The sequence below is a fragment of the Rhinatrema bivittatum genome, chromosome 1, assembly GCF_901001135.1.
Source record: "Rhinatrema bivittatum chromosome 1, aRhiBiv1.1, whole genome shotgun sequence".
Classification (NCBI taxonomy): Eukaryota; Metazoa; Chordata; class Amphibia; order Gymnophiona; family Rhinatrematidae; genus Rhinatrema; species Rhinatrema bivittatum.
In genome coordinates, this window is record NC_042615.1 from 233,494,088 (window position 1) to 233,508,092 (window position 14,005).

Genomic DNA, 14,005 nt, shown 5'->3' on the forward strand with positions numbered 1-14,005 from the left:
AATGCTGTACTGCAGATAGATTTGAACGTTGGACACCCTGAATGTTATTTTCCATGGAAAAAGTACCTGCACAAAAAGCAAGTACAAATGTCTGCAAGTAGTTTGTACCCATTGCAAATTTCTAAATAAAAGTATGTGCCTATGTCCTCTTTGAAACTTGGTACAAAGTCTGCAGCTAAAAAGTGTCCACGAATTGTGTCTCAAAGCAGTTTGAAAATCACCCCATGTCTTGTTCTAACATGATCACTTATTAAGTCGGTAACATTGCCAAAAAAAGAATTGTTCTAACAAGAACTACTGACAAAGTTATAGAAAAAAAGAATATATAATCAATAACAAACATATCTGTGGAAAAAGTCACTCAAAAGTAGTTTTCACAAATGTCCTAATACGTGAATATTATTTAAAACTCCCTTTCTTCATAAACTTAATGAAAATGCTCTGTCACTGCTGTGATGAAACAGGGGCTTCACACAGGAAGAAGCAACCTGAAGAGACAGGACAGTTAGGTTGTCCAGAAGACTGGGGGAGCTCTATGGGGAGTTTCAGGAGGAGCTGTACAGGGAGTTCCAGTAAAACTGTCTTAAGGCAGAAAAAAAAAGTGCATAAGCTGGCTAAGGGACTGAAATGCCAGAAGGAACAGGAAGCACAAGGATGCTGGGAAATGTAATTTGGAGATCTTTGACAGAGAATCAATTAGGATGAAGGTGGCAGCCACAGAAAGTGTTACTAATTGGGAGCCACAGCACAGGCCACCTCTGCTGGGGTAGTCCAAGGAAGGTCATCTCTTGAGGAGATCCATTAGGAGATCATTTTAAAAGGAATAAAATGGGGAAGTGATTTTCAAAAAAGTTACATGTATAAATATAAACACTATCACAGCAATTTTCAGAAGGCATTTACTCACATAAAGTGCACTTACATGTGTAAAAACTATGGACAATTCAACACATATAAAGGTGAATTTTAAAAGCGATATGCGTGCCAAACGTGGGAGATGCACGCACATGTATCGCTTATTTGCAACCGGCCGATTTTATAAACCTGCCACATAGGCGCACAAATACTGATGAATATCTCTCATTGAGATAAAAAGGGGCGGAATGAGGACAGGTCATTGGCATTCTGGCACAGGGCCAAGAGATATGAGTGTATTTAGCAAAGCAAATACAGCACGTGTCCAGTTCATTTCAGCTATTGATCAGGTATAAGTCTGAATAAATTATTTACAGCCACATATAAAATGTATGAGAGGTCTGGGTAAACTGGGGGGAAGTCAGGCTAAAGAAACAGAAGGGTCTTGTTGACCAAGGGACTGACTGGGCAAACTGGTGGATGAACTGGTTAAACTGGTCATTTTCTTCACACGCAGATGTTCTAAAATTTCCTCACTTGTGTATATAAATGCTGACAATTCCCTGTTCATGTAAATGCTTAGAAATCAGGAGCACACATACACACTCCAATCTTATTTTATAACATCTGCCTGTACTTGTGTGCAAGACATAAAATTTTAGCGTGTGCCCTCGCACACATATGTACATGGGCATCCACGCGCTCATTTGAAAGTTACTGTCATATCGTAGCAATTTTCAAAAGTCATTTACAAGTGTAAAGTGCACTTGCACATGTAAATCCTATGGACAATTCAAGGGCATGTATTGTAGCAACTTTCAAAAGTTCACTTACACGGGTAAAGTGCTTTTACTAACATAAGGAGGCAATACACGTGTTTCGCTCTTCCTCCCTCTCCCCCCTCCCACCCCAGACAAAACACAGGACAAAGTTGTGGCTTTACAAAAGGCCACAGTTTATTTGACATAACTGAACCCGAGCCCGAACAACCTTAACAGATAATCGAAATCATCACAGCCCCGCCCCAATCGCCTCCAACCCAGGCACATACCACCAGGCCCCAGTGATAAGCCTAAACGATGCATCCTCCTACCTCTTACCCTGCCCCTTCCCAGCGAGGGTAAGCACGCAGCCTGAGTATCGCCCCCCCCCCCCCCCCGCTCATTGGCCATCTTGTGTAACAGCCCCCACCCAACTACACGAGATTTCCCCCCCCCCCCCAATGCTCCTTTAACAACACAATAATGACAACAACTTTTGGGCTCGGGTTTCCACCTCCCACCACTTCATTACATGGTAAATACACAAAACAGGAAGCGAGGGAAGGAAAGAAGAAGCTTGCTGCTGCCTCAGCCAATGCCCGACACCGAATAAGGAGACAGGTACGCAGGTTCCTGCTAAGGGATCCATAGACCAAAGGCTTGAGTAATTCCTCCATCCCCCCCCCAAGCCCCCTACTGCTAGCTCCCTGTCTCCATGCTACTTTTCTTATGTTAACGACGGCTATGAGGGACAAGGCCTACACAGCCTTAACATACTTAAAACTGGGTTTTACATGTGTATAGGAGGGCCAGCTAATAACCTGAGGTGAGGTTTTGGTGGTGGTTTAGGATTTTGGAGCCCGTTTAACATACAGAGTGAGATGTACGAACAGCACGATACACCTCAGTGAAGATTTGATGTCATTTGGAGTGAGGAAGGTCTCCCAAAGCTGAGATTTCTACAATGTTCTCTCGCCCTAGCTTGATGGACTCTATAACAGGGTACGTCTCACTCTGCATGTCAAACTGGCCCCAAAACCTTAAACCACCACCAAAACTTCACCTCAGCTTATTAGCTGGCCCTCCTATAGTGATATAAATAGTTGACTACTATGAAGGTCTTATAAAGAGGTTCTTTCTCACTCTCTCGCATTATAGCATTTTGATGAATTTAGGGGTTTATTTGTTAATTTATTTATTTATTTAGTGGCATGGCAGGGATAATTGTTATGATGATTATTATATTTTATTTATTACTGTATATTATATATTGATTTTGTGTTTATATGTCTTTTATGCTTTTTAATATTTATATATTACATTTTGAAATTTTTTTTAACTGAAAGCCACTTTGGACAGTTTTGCTAGACTGGTGGAATATTAACTGCAAAACAGAAATAGAAATTATGTGCTATTATTAAAGATTCATGGCTCTGCAGCTAGCAGTTCTGTTCTTCAAAATACTTTGCATAATACTTGACGCCTCTCTCTCTATGGCCACTAATTTTAATGCAGTCACTAACAGTGCTTGTTTTAAATTGCATCTTTCGCGCCAATTGAAATCATTTCTGTCTACTAACCACCTAAGACTGATTCTCTACTTGTCAGTCCTAAACAAATTGGATTGATGTAATGCCTCGTATGTTGGCCTGCTGAATGAGTCTATTTATAGGCTTCAGATTGTACAAAACACTGCTGCTCGCTTGGTCTCTGGTTGTAATTACAGAGATCATATTTCTCCTATTTTATGTGACCTTCATTGGTCACCTGTTTTATTTCAAATTAATTTATAAATTGTATGTCTTACAATGCATGATCTTAGCCCATCCTGTTCAAAGGAGCATTTGGTTAAGTATGAGCCAGCTCAGACCCAGAGATCTTCTGGAGATGCTCTTGCCCAGAAAACGGACTTGTGCTTTTTCATTTCTGGCACCTACTCTTTAGAATTTATGCACAAAAATAATTCACATGACAGATAATTGCTGTCTTTTTGCCATTTGGTAAAAATGTGGCTTTTGATACATAGAGGCTGAAGTACTAGTAAAATGTGCTGAATTTCATGCAGAGGTTATGATAGGTAAAGCATTCTTTACTCATAGAAATGCCTTTGAAAATTACTGTCCCTATGCTGCTTTAATTACATATGATGTGTGTATTGCTTTGATGCAGTTGAAAAATATGATAAAATAAATAAATTGTGTTTTGAATCTACTTGCACCTGTAACTACTTGAGTCACATCTGTAAATATTAAACTAATGCAGGAGCATCAAAGGAAAACAGAGAAAAATTAAATATAGTGCTTGTTTAGCTTTGTGTTTTATTATTAGAAATATTATTACTATTTCTTGAAATATTATTGCTGTGAATCCACTGTTTTCCATGCCCTTCTGTAATGTTGTTACTAAATATATTATATATCACATTAGGACATTTTTGCCTTGTGTGATGTGATGAAATGCCCTACAAGGTCACAGATACTTGACAGTGCCCAGTAAATAGAGGACAGCATTTTTTACTGATGTGGAGAACCATCATAAATTATATTGTACTATATAACAAAGACAAGGCTCTTGTTGAATTGCTGTTTACCTACTACTTTATTAATTTGAACATAAAAGTAGAAATGGTTCTGCAATACTGGAGCTGGATCAGTATGATTCTAAATAATTCTCATGTGGTACAGTATGATTCTCAGTAATCTTTAGGATGCAAAAGGACAAACTAATTGGCAGAGCTAGGAGTTCTTGGCAGTCAGAGAACATTTGACCAATGTATAGAGGAACACCACATATCCGAAATTCTTTTTTCTGAAAACCCCCATCTGAGAAAATCTCTTGGGATTCAGCCCATTTTGCTATCCAGAGAAAATTTCTATTTGAAAATTGGTTGGATTCATATATTGTGTTATCTAGAAAACCTATTTTTTTTCTAAAAACCTGGTTGGCTTCATATGTACTGTTATCTGGAGAAATTCCTATATCCAAAAGTCTTTTATCACAGAACTCCCATTATCTAGAACTTCCAATGTCCAGTGCCAGAGCAAGCCTGGTCCCAAGCATTCCAGATTAAAGCTGCTGTACTTTACATAAGAACATAAGAATTGTCATGCTGGATCAGACCTAAATCTATCAAGCCCAGTATCCGGTCTCTCACATTGGCCAATCCAGGTTGCAAGTACCTAGCAGATCCCATAAAGTAGATCTAATTCCTCTTACTCACAGAGACAGCAATAGCTATCTTTAGTCTGCCTGGATAATAATGTGCTCTGTACTTTTCCTCCAGGAACTTGTCCAACAGCTTTTAAACCCTGCTATGCTAGACGCATGGATCATGTCCTCCTGCAACAGATTCCATAACCTAACAGTGCACTGAGTGAAAAGTACTTTCTACAACCTGTTTAAATCTGCTGATTATTAGTTTCATGGAATATCTCCTTGTTTTACTATTATTTGAAAGGGTAAATAATCGTTCTTTATTTACTCATTCCACCCCACTCATGATTTTATTTATTTATTTGTTTGTTTATTTAAAGTATTTTCTATACCGTCGCTAAGTTATATACCATCGCAACGGTTTACATGTAGGCACATAAATTAAAGTAGGTGAGATGTGTACTATAGTACATTCTCTAAAATACCACTCAGTGCAGCTTGTCAATCACCAATTGGAAGCCCGGTCCCGATTTAAACATCATCAATCATGAAGGGACACTCTTTCCTATTCACCCCGCTATTGTTGGACTTAATGTCATTAGACCATCATAATAGGCATCATAGTGAGGTATAATTATACCGATATTACTCAGCCTTATATTTAATCATAGGTCCAAACGCAAAATGTATTTTTTTCTTTTTTTGTTATGCGTGAACACAACTACTTGTGTATATCTTAAAATTCCCACTATTCAAAACATCGTCTTCTTAATATGAACTTATCTGTGTATCGCTGTTACGAAGATTCTTGTATCTTGTTATCTTGAATCAAAACTCGCCAACTCAGATGCCCGAAATGTTAGTAGCGATATGTTCATTCCTCATACCGCTGAAAAGTGCCCGACATTGCACAATGTTTCGGACTAATGTTCAGTCCTTCTTCAAGGGCTAAAGTTTTTCGAATAGCATGGCAGCTCACGGCGTTTTTTTTTTTTTTACTTTCTTTTCGTCCAACAATAGCGTCCAACAATAGTGGGGTGAATAGGAAAGAGTGTCCCTATAGTACATTCTAACAGGTGCCACAATAGGTTCAGTTACAATATATTAAATAATACAATCGATTGTTTAGTGAAAACGGTCATGACCAGGTGTGCCTGTAAGGTACTATTCACAGATAAAATACATAATCTTTGTGTTTTACAATTACGTTTGATGTGAAATAGAGTTGTTAGACTATTTTTTTTTATTTATGCAAATTTTACAATTATTTCAAGAACATCTTGTACAGAAATCAGAGAAAACATTGTAATCGACACGATATTGTTTTTTACACAGTATCGTCTATTATATTCAACAAAGGAGAATTTTTTATATTTGTTTCTCTGACGAGATCCACATAAGGAGGGGGAGCGGATCTTACCAAACCTTAAGAAACAAATACAAGCTTAACAGTTACAGGAAATTCTGGAATAAACAGCGCCTCTAATTACTTATGAGATACTAGGGATCCTTTCTCGGGGTATTCCATCTGTTGCTACTGGTATCTTACCCACCAAGAATTGTGTTAACTGGGGTGGATCAAAGAAAACATAAGTATTTTGCATATATTTTACCACACATTTGCATGGAAATTTAAGGAAATGTCTTGCCCCAATTAATAAGACCTGAGGTCTCAAAAGCAAAAAAGCCTTCCTTCTCCTCTGTGTCTTGCGAGACAGATCAGGGAAGGCTCTAACCAATAAACCAAGAAATCTCTCATTTCTATGTTTTATACTCAATCTTAAAAGTCTATCCCTGTCTGCCTCTGAGGCAAAAGTCACAATCATTGTTGCCGGGGTGGCCATTTCAGTATCCGATGTTTCCAGCAATGCTGTTATATTGAGAGATTGGTCAATCACTGGTACCTCCATCTCTGATCCTCCTCCTTGATTTTCTGCCTCTACTCTAGGCTTCGATAAGTAAAATGATTTCAAAATCACTGGACATTAATCAGCAGGAATTTTCAATATTTCAGACATATATTTATTAAAGACTTCCCTTAAAGATCTCAATGGTAATTGTGGAAAGTTTATATATCTTACATTCCGGTTCTTTGCACAGTTCTCCAAATTTTCAATCTTTTGCACCATAGTTTTATTATCTTTTATAAGCATTGCTTGCGTTTGCTGAATCATTTTTATCTCAGTCCAAGTAGCTGCAGACAGTTGCTCTAATTCTATATTTGACTTCTCAAACACTTCTAACTTCTTTTCATGTCTTCTCAATTGTTCCATTGCTGGAGTTAGTTGTTGTAAAATATTAGTCCTCATTTCATTTATGGCATCCCACAAAGTCTCAAAGGAAAAAAACCAAAGGCCTTACCAAAGGTGGTATTTCCCTCATGGAGAAAGAGATAGCAGCTACAGAAGTTTCCCTCGGTGAGGTTCCTCCTCCTTCACTGCCTTGCCGCAGGTCTTCTATAGGGCTAGAAGCCGCCGTCAGCAACACTCCTGCCCCCGCCAGGAAGATATCCTGATCACTTCGGTTCAGGGTGTCCTCCCCAGGGAATGGTGCCTCTCTCCCGGCGGCTGGATCAAGCGGTGGAGTCCTCACGTCGGGACTCAAAGGCAACATGGAGCCAGGCAGAGAGGGGAGCTCCAATTCTCCTCCCCCACTCTGCAGCGGCAGGTCTCCCGCCACTCTAGCGCTGCGTGTGACATGGGCATCCATCAGGCCGGACGGAACACTCACCGAGGATTCAACGGGGTAAGGAGTCCTTGGTTTGCGCTTCCTTCCCATAACAGGCAAAATTTTCGCAAGAAACAGTTTTTTTTTTTTAGAATTACTTGAGGACGCTCTGAACACAACTACTCATCCGGTGGCCATCTTGGATCCACCCCTGTTAGACTATTTTAATGCACATTCTGAGAAGAGTGCTGTATGCTGGTGCTTTTCTGCCTATTCTTGTTTATTTTCTATTCTCTAGTCTCTTTATAAAAAGCTTGTTTAAACAGCCATGTTTTTAAACTTTTCTTAAAGGCTTTGAGATCCCTTTGTACTCTGATCTCTAGAGGCATTGTGTTCCAAAATGTGGGGCCTGCTAACGATAAGGCCCTTTCTCTCACTTGGGTTAGTTTTGCTGTCTTTACTGAAGGAATGGTTAAAAGTGCTTTGTTTGCTGAACGAAGGTTTCTGTGTGGAATGGGTACTCGTAGTGCTGTGTTTAGCCAGTCCGATTTTTCATCATGTATTAGTTTATGTATGGTACATAAGACTTTGTATTTTATTCTGAGTTCAATAGGTAGCCAATGCAATTCAGCTAGGGTTTCAGTTATATGGTCCCTCCTTCTTTTTCCGGTTAGTATTCTAGCTGCTATGTTTTGAAGTATTTGAAGTGGCCTTAATGTTATATTCGGGAGTCCTAGTAAAAGTGCATTACAGTAGTCAGTGCTGGAGAAAACTAGTGCCTGAAGTACTGTTCTGAAATCAGCTGGTATTAGTAGTGGTTTTATCTTCTGAGGATCATGAGCTTTGCATAGCCTTCTTTTACTTTTAGCGATATGTGTTGTTTTAGGTTGATTTCGGGGTCGATTATTATTCCAAGGTTCCGTACTTTTTCAGCTAGTTCAATTTTCTGGTTGTTTTTGAGTATTATTGGTGTTTGAATGATTTTGATATTTTTTCGTGCTAAGTGTAGAAATTCTGTTTTTTCAATGTTAATCACAAGTTCCATTTGGTTTAGCAGTTGTTTTATTATGTCTAGGTACATGTTAGCTAGGTTTATCGTTTTCTCGATTGTGTCCTCGATTGGTAGAATTATTTGAATATTGTTGCATAAATGTAATGTATGATTCCCAATCCTGCTAGTAGATGGTATAAGGGCAGCATGTATATGTTGAAGAGGGTTGCGGACAGGGCTGATCCCTGCAGTACTCCTGTTTTGAGATTGATTTTTTTCTGATAATACACTGTTGATCTGAACTTGAAATGACCTATTTTTTAGATAAGAACTGAACCAGTTTATTGTTTTGTTGTGTAATCCAATTTCTTCTAGTCTTTTCAGTAATATTTTATGATTTACCATGTCGAAGGCAGCTGATAAGTCTAGCATTATTAGAATGTAGTGTTTACCGCTATCAAAACCTCTTAGAATATTATCTGTTAGTGAGAGAAGTAGTGTCTCAGTGCTGTAGTGCTTGCGAAATCCATGTTGGGATAAACTCCTTTCATGTCCCCTCTCAGTTGCCTTTTTTCCTAGCTGAAGAGCACTCTCCTGCATAGCCTTTCATCATAGCAGAGATGTTCCATCCCCTTTATCATTTTTGTTGCCATCCTCTATTAGCTATGCTATATCTCTCTTCTAGTTTCTTCCTTCTCTTCCTAGATCCGCTATGTCTCTCTTGAGATGGGGCAACCTGAAATTCATACAATACTCTAGGTGCAGTCACACCATGGCTCGATACAGGGGCAATATGATATTTTCCATTTTATTCCCCATTCCTTTTCAGATAATTCCTAGCATTCTATTAGCTTTTTTGCCCACCACTGTGCACTGAGCAGAGGATTTCAACGTATTGTCCACAAGAACTCCAAGGTCTTTTTCCTGGGTAATTTCTCCCAATATAGAACCCAGCATCATGTACTTGCAGTTGGGATTATTTTTCCCTATGTGCATCACTTTGTATTTTTTACATTAAATTTAATTTGCCATTCTGATGCCCAGTCTACTAGTCTCACAAGGTACTTCTGCAGTTCCTTGTAATACGCTGCCATTTTAACAACTTTGAATAATTTTGTGTCATCTACAGATTTGATCACTTCATTCATTGTACCCTTTTCCAGACCATTTATGATACTCCATTAATGACCATTCTCCATTTGAAAAACTGACCATTTAGTCCTAAACTTTGTTTCCAGCCATTTAACCAGTTACAAATAGAACACTGCCTTGTACTTGTAATGGTTTGTGGGTTTGTGGACCCTTGGCCCAAGGTGAGAGTTGTTGCCACCTGTGCATAGGAGCCCCACAGGTCCACACCATCAGGAGGAGAGGTCATGCACTGCAGGGAGCTCTGGGTGAATCTGTGAGGAGGTCCCAAGGAGTGGGGTAAGGGACACAGCAAGGAGGGATCCCAGAGTGAGTAGGCAGGCTGGAGGTCAGTACCTGGGCAGAGACCCCCTGAAGGGGATGGTGCTAGGCAGGCCCATGGAGCGGGAAGCATGCAGTAGGTATTCTGGAGAGACAACCCCAAGGGGCGGAGCTGCGCAGCGAAGGAGGTACTCATGCGATGATGTAGGCCAACCCGTGGAGCAGGGAAACCCAAGTCAGGTCTCCAGATGATGACGTAAACCAGCCCGAAGAGCGGGAGGTCCCGACAGTCCCAAGTGTAGAACATAGACACTACCCTGAGGAGTTATCCTTTTAAAGGGCCCGTGGTGGGAACTTGGCCGCGGACCCGGATGCTGTCGTCACCACTCTCAGCATACTTAAGGTCAGGCAGCGCTCCTAAGCTTTGCCTTTGCAACAGGTCTCCTCGGTTCCCTGTTGATCGAGTGCTCGTTGCCTCTAGAGATTCATCTCAGCATTGTGTTCCTGATTCCTCATTGTTCCTGGTTCCTGTCTCTTCATTCCTACCCTGCTCCTTGCTTCGGATTGACTTCATGGACTTTGACTTTGCTTTGCCTGACTCTGCTTTGTGATTATCTCCAAGCCTGACCTCCAGTACGTATGACCTCACCTGCCTTCTCTAAGTCTGACCACTGCTACGTCTGACCACACCTGCCTTCTCTGTGCCTTGACCATTGCTATGCCTGACCACGCCTGCCTTCTATTATCTGAAAGTGTAAATAATTGATTCACATCTACTCATTCAAGACCTCTCATGATCTTAAAGACCTCTATCATATCCCCCCTCAGCCGTCTCTTCTCCAAGCTGAACAGCCCCAACTTCTTCAGCCTTTCTTCATATGTAACTGAGCTTCGGCCTTCCTGTTATTTGGTTATGTTTAGTTAGTCCCTAAGTTCCATGTAAACCTGTCTGATATGAATCTTGTCATGAAGTTCGGTATAGAAAAATGTTAATTAATTAAATAAATAAATAGATAGATAGATAAATAAATAAATAGGGGAGCTGTTCCATTCCTTTTATCATTTTGGTTGCCCTTCTCTGTACTTTATCCATTGCCACTATATCTTTTTTGAAATGCGACGACCAGAATTGTACACAGTATTCAAGATGCAGTCTCACCATGGAGCGATACAGAGGCACTGTGCCTTTTTCATTGGAGACTTTCTGAAATTGAGAAAAATATGAAAAATGTTTACAAAATGTTCCTGTGGGATTTTTGGTTACAGTAAAAGATGAGGGTTTGATAGAAGAAGCTTTCCTAATTTTTTCCATGTTTGAAAAGTTATCAGAGAGTTAAATGAAGATCTCTTAGGAAGAATGGATATTCCTTACCTTCCTACTAACCAGCACTTACTCATGGGATTTCCTTCCTTCACAGCTGCTGGAGACAGAGGACACACCTTATTTTCCCCCTCTCCCTTGTGACATCATGTCAGCTGTAAGAGAGGTATGGGTGTTAGGTGTTAATAAGCCTCTGTCTCCAGCAGACTAGTGAAGTTAAGTCTCTCATCCACTTTCAAAGTCCTGGTTTGTCCTCAGCCTGGTTGAACCTCTTGGCTCCTGGGGCAACATTCACTAGGGGCCATTTCTCACCTAGTAGAAGCCTGCTCCAAGAGAGTTAAAATATATATATATTTTTGTTTCTTGCTTGGTTGAGCTTCCCAAGGGTACACTCCTAGTACCTTTAGGGATATGATACAGGAGCCCTTGTAGGGAGTTCAAGGAAAAGGGATTTGTAGATCTTAAGGGGTTTATTAGGTATAGGCTGGCCTCTCTCCCCCCATCCCCCCATCCCCTATTTTCCTCCCTTCTTGCCTGCTTATCTTCCCTCCTCTTACCCCTCCAGGGCTTGGATCTACTGCATAAAGAAGAAAGAAAGAGTAGGGGAAAATCCTTGGGGGCCTATCTGGCTACTTCTGCTCCCAGAGTTGATAAGTATTCTAGGGGAACTTGGATGGAGTGTGGAAGACTGCAAGAGAATTTACAGGACCGTTTCAGGGGACCAGTGGACAGCAGCAATGTGAGCCTTCATGGGGTGGAAGGCAGCCATGCCTGAAATTGTATAGCCTGTAGCAAAATTGCTATTGTTGCAGCAGGTTAAAGAACTGCAGGATGACTCAGCATGGCATCAGCATTTCAGATCCATGGCATGAAACATCTACAGCAGATAGTGAAGCCCAGGGCAGGACCTGAGATCCCCGGTACTTCTAAGGATCATATCTAGGTTTACAGGAGCCGCTGAAAGGTACAGAACATGCTGCAGTGGTACTACAGAGGCCGCAACAACTTTAGGTGGGCTCAGATAATTGTTTGTCCTGTTCCCGACCCTCCCTTTCCCAACTTCTGTTTAAAAAAAAAAGGGGGGGGGGGAGAGAATAGGAGTTGTAGATTAGTGACCAGTGGTACTAAGAGACTCCCCACAGTAGCCACTCCCATGTGCACTAGGGACTTGGAGCAGACAGCCCAGGAGAGGAAAGTTAGCTATTCTCCCTCCTGGGAAGGGCAAGCAGAGTTGTGAGAGCCTCTTGGGAGTTCAGTAATAGAGGCAGTACATTTTACCCTGATGTAATCCTGTGAGGTTTTCTCTGTTCAAGTCCCCTGATGAAGCATCCTTAGGAAGAAACCAGGAGTTGAAGGTTTGGCCTGTGTTGGACACAGTTCCCAGGATCCACAAGGATCAACCTCAGTGGGAGTCTTAAAGGCCATTTTCACTAGAGTTTCTGATTCTCATAAATCATGTCCTGTTTTGCCTTTTGCCAGGCAGAAGCCAGGGATGGGCTTCTCCTTTCCCTGCCCAGGCTTTGTATTCTCCTCAGGATACAGAGCCACCACACAAGAGAGCTAGGGTAGATTTTAGGAACTTAGGTTCCTCCACTCAGATTTCTACACAGGAATCAATGGAAGGTTCTTTTTTCAGGGTCAGTGTTTGATCGCTCTAGGTTTATGGATTCTGTGGAAGATAGAGAATGTTCCTCCAGGGAGGAAGACTCTGTAATAGTGCATCTGTTTTTACAGAGAGGAATTATTGGCATAGTTTTCCAATGTGATGTCCGCCCTTTCTAAGGGGAATGACCAGATGGAAGGGGATCTGATCCTACAAGAAATCTAAAAACCCCAGAAGGTCTTCCCTGTATACCTAGCTCTGAGGAGCATGGCACTAGCAGAATGGGACTCTCCCCCAAGGGGGATTGAAAGAATGTAGACTTATGGGTAAAATATACCACTTACCACTAGAAGATGGAAAAGCCTTGCTGGGATGACCTTAGACTCAGCCGTCACCAGTAAATGACTATTCTAGTCAAAAACGGAATAGCATTGGGAGACCCCCAGGATTGACATGGCCTTAAAAATGCTATGTGTAGTGATCATGTAGTGCGAACAGTGGTGTGCTGTAGGCTATAGCCCCCAACGTTTGAGAATACAGTAAGGATAGACTCCGAAGTGGTCTTCGTAGCAGAGACCATGTATAATCTCATTAGGTTGGCCTCCTGAGCGGTAGCTTTGGGGGTGGCAACAAAGAGGTTGATATGGCTCTGTAATTGGACAGCAGACACTGGATCCAAAGCCCTGGATAGGGAGAACATTGAAGAAAATAAAAGATAACCCTGAGAGCTCCAGATCAGCAAAAGAGGCCAAGGAATATGGACTTGATATGACTTCTAGTGGAAACCCCAGCTCATCTTCCAGAGGTACACAGCCTGAAATGGTAGGGTTCAAGCTCAGTGGAGGAGTGTCTTATGGCCTGGCCCTTGAGAGGGCAGGCTGGCATAGACAGGGTTATTTTTCCCTAGTCATCTCCACCAGGTAGAAAACATGAGAAGTATTTACCTTCTTAGCCTATATCCTCATTGAGCACTTGTTCTAAAACCTTCATCTTATGCACAAGACCTCCTCTCCTGGAAGGCGGATGCCACATGCATTTTAAATTTCAGATAATGCAGAATATAAATATCTTAACAAACAAATATTTTCATCAAGGCATTCTGGATAAAAGGCTGTCCTGTAGCTCCCTGAAAGTATAGGTAGTAGCTAATTCCTTACTTTAGAGGGCCAATCAAGATCTTGCAGGTAGCTGCACATCTGGACATTGTTCAAGGGGCAAAGTGCATTAGACCCCCTTTTGGGTCA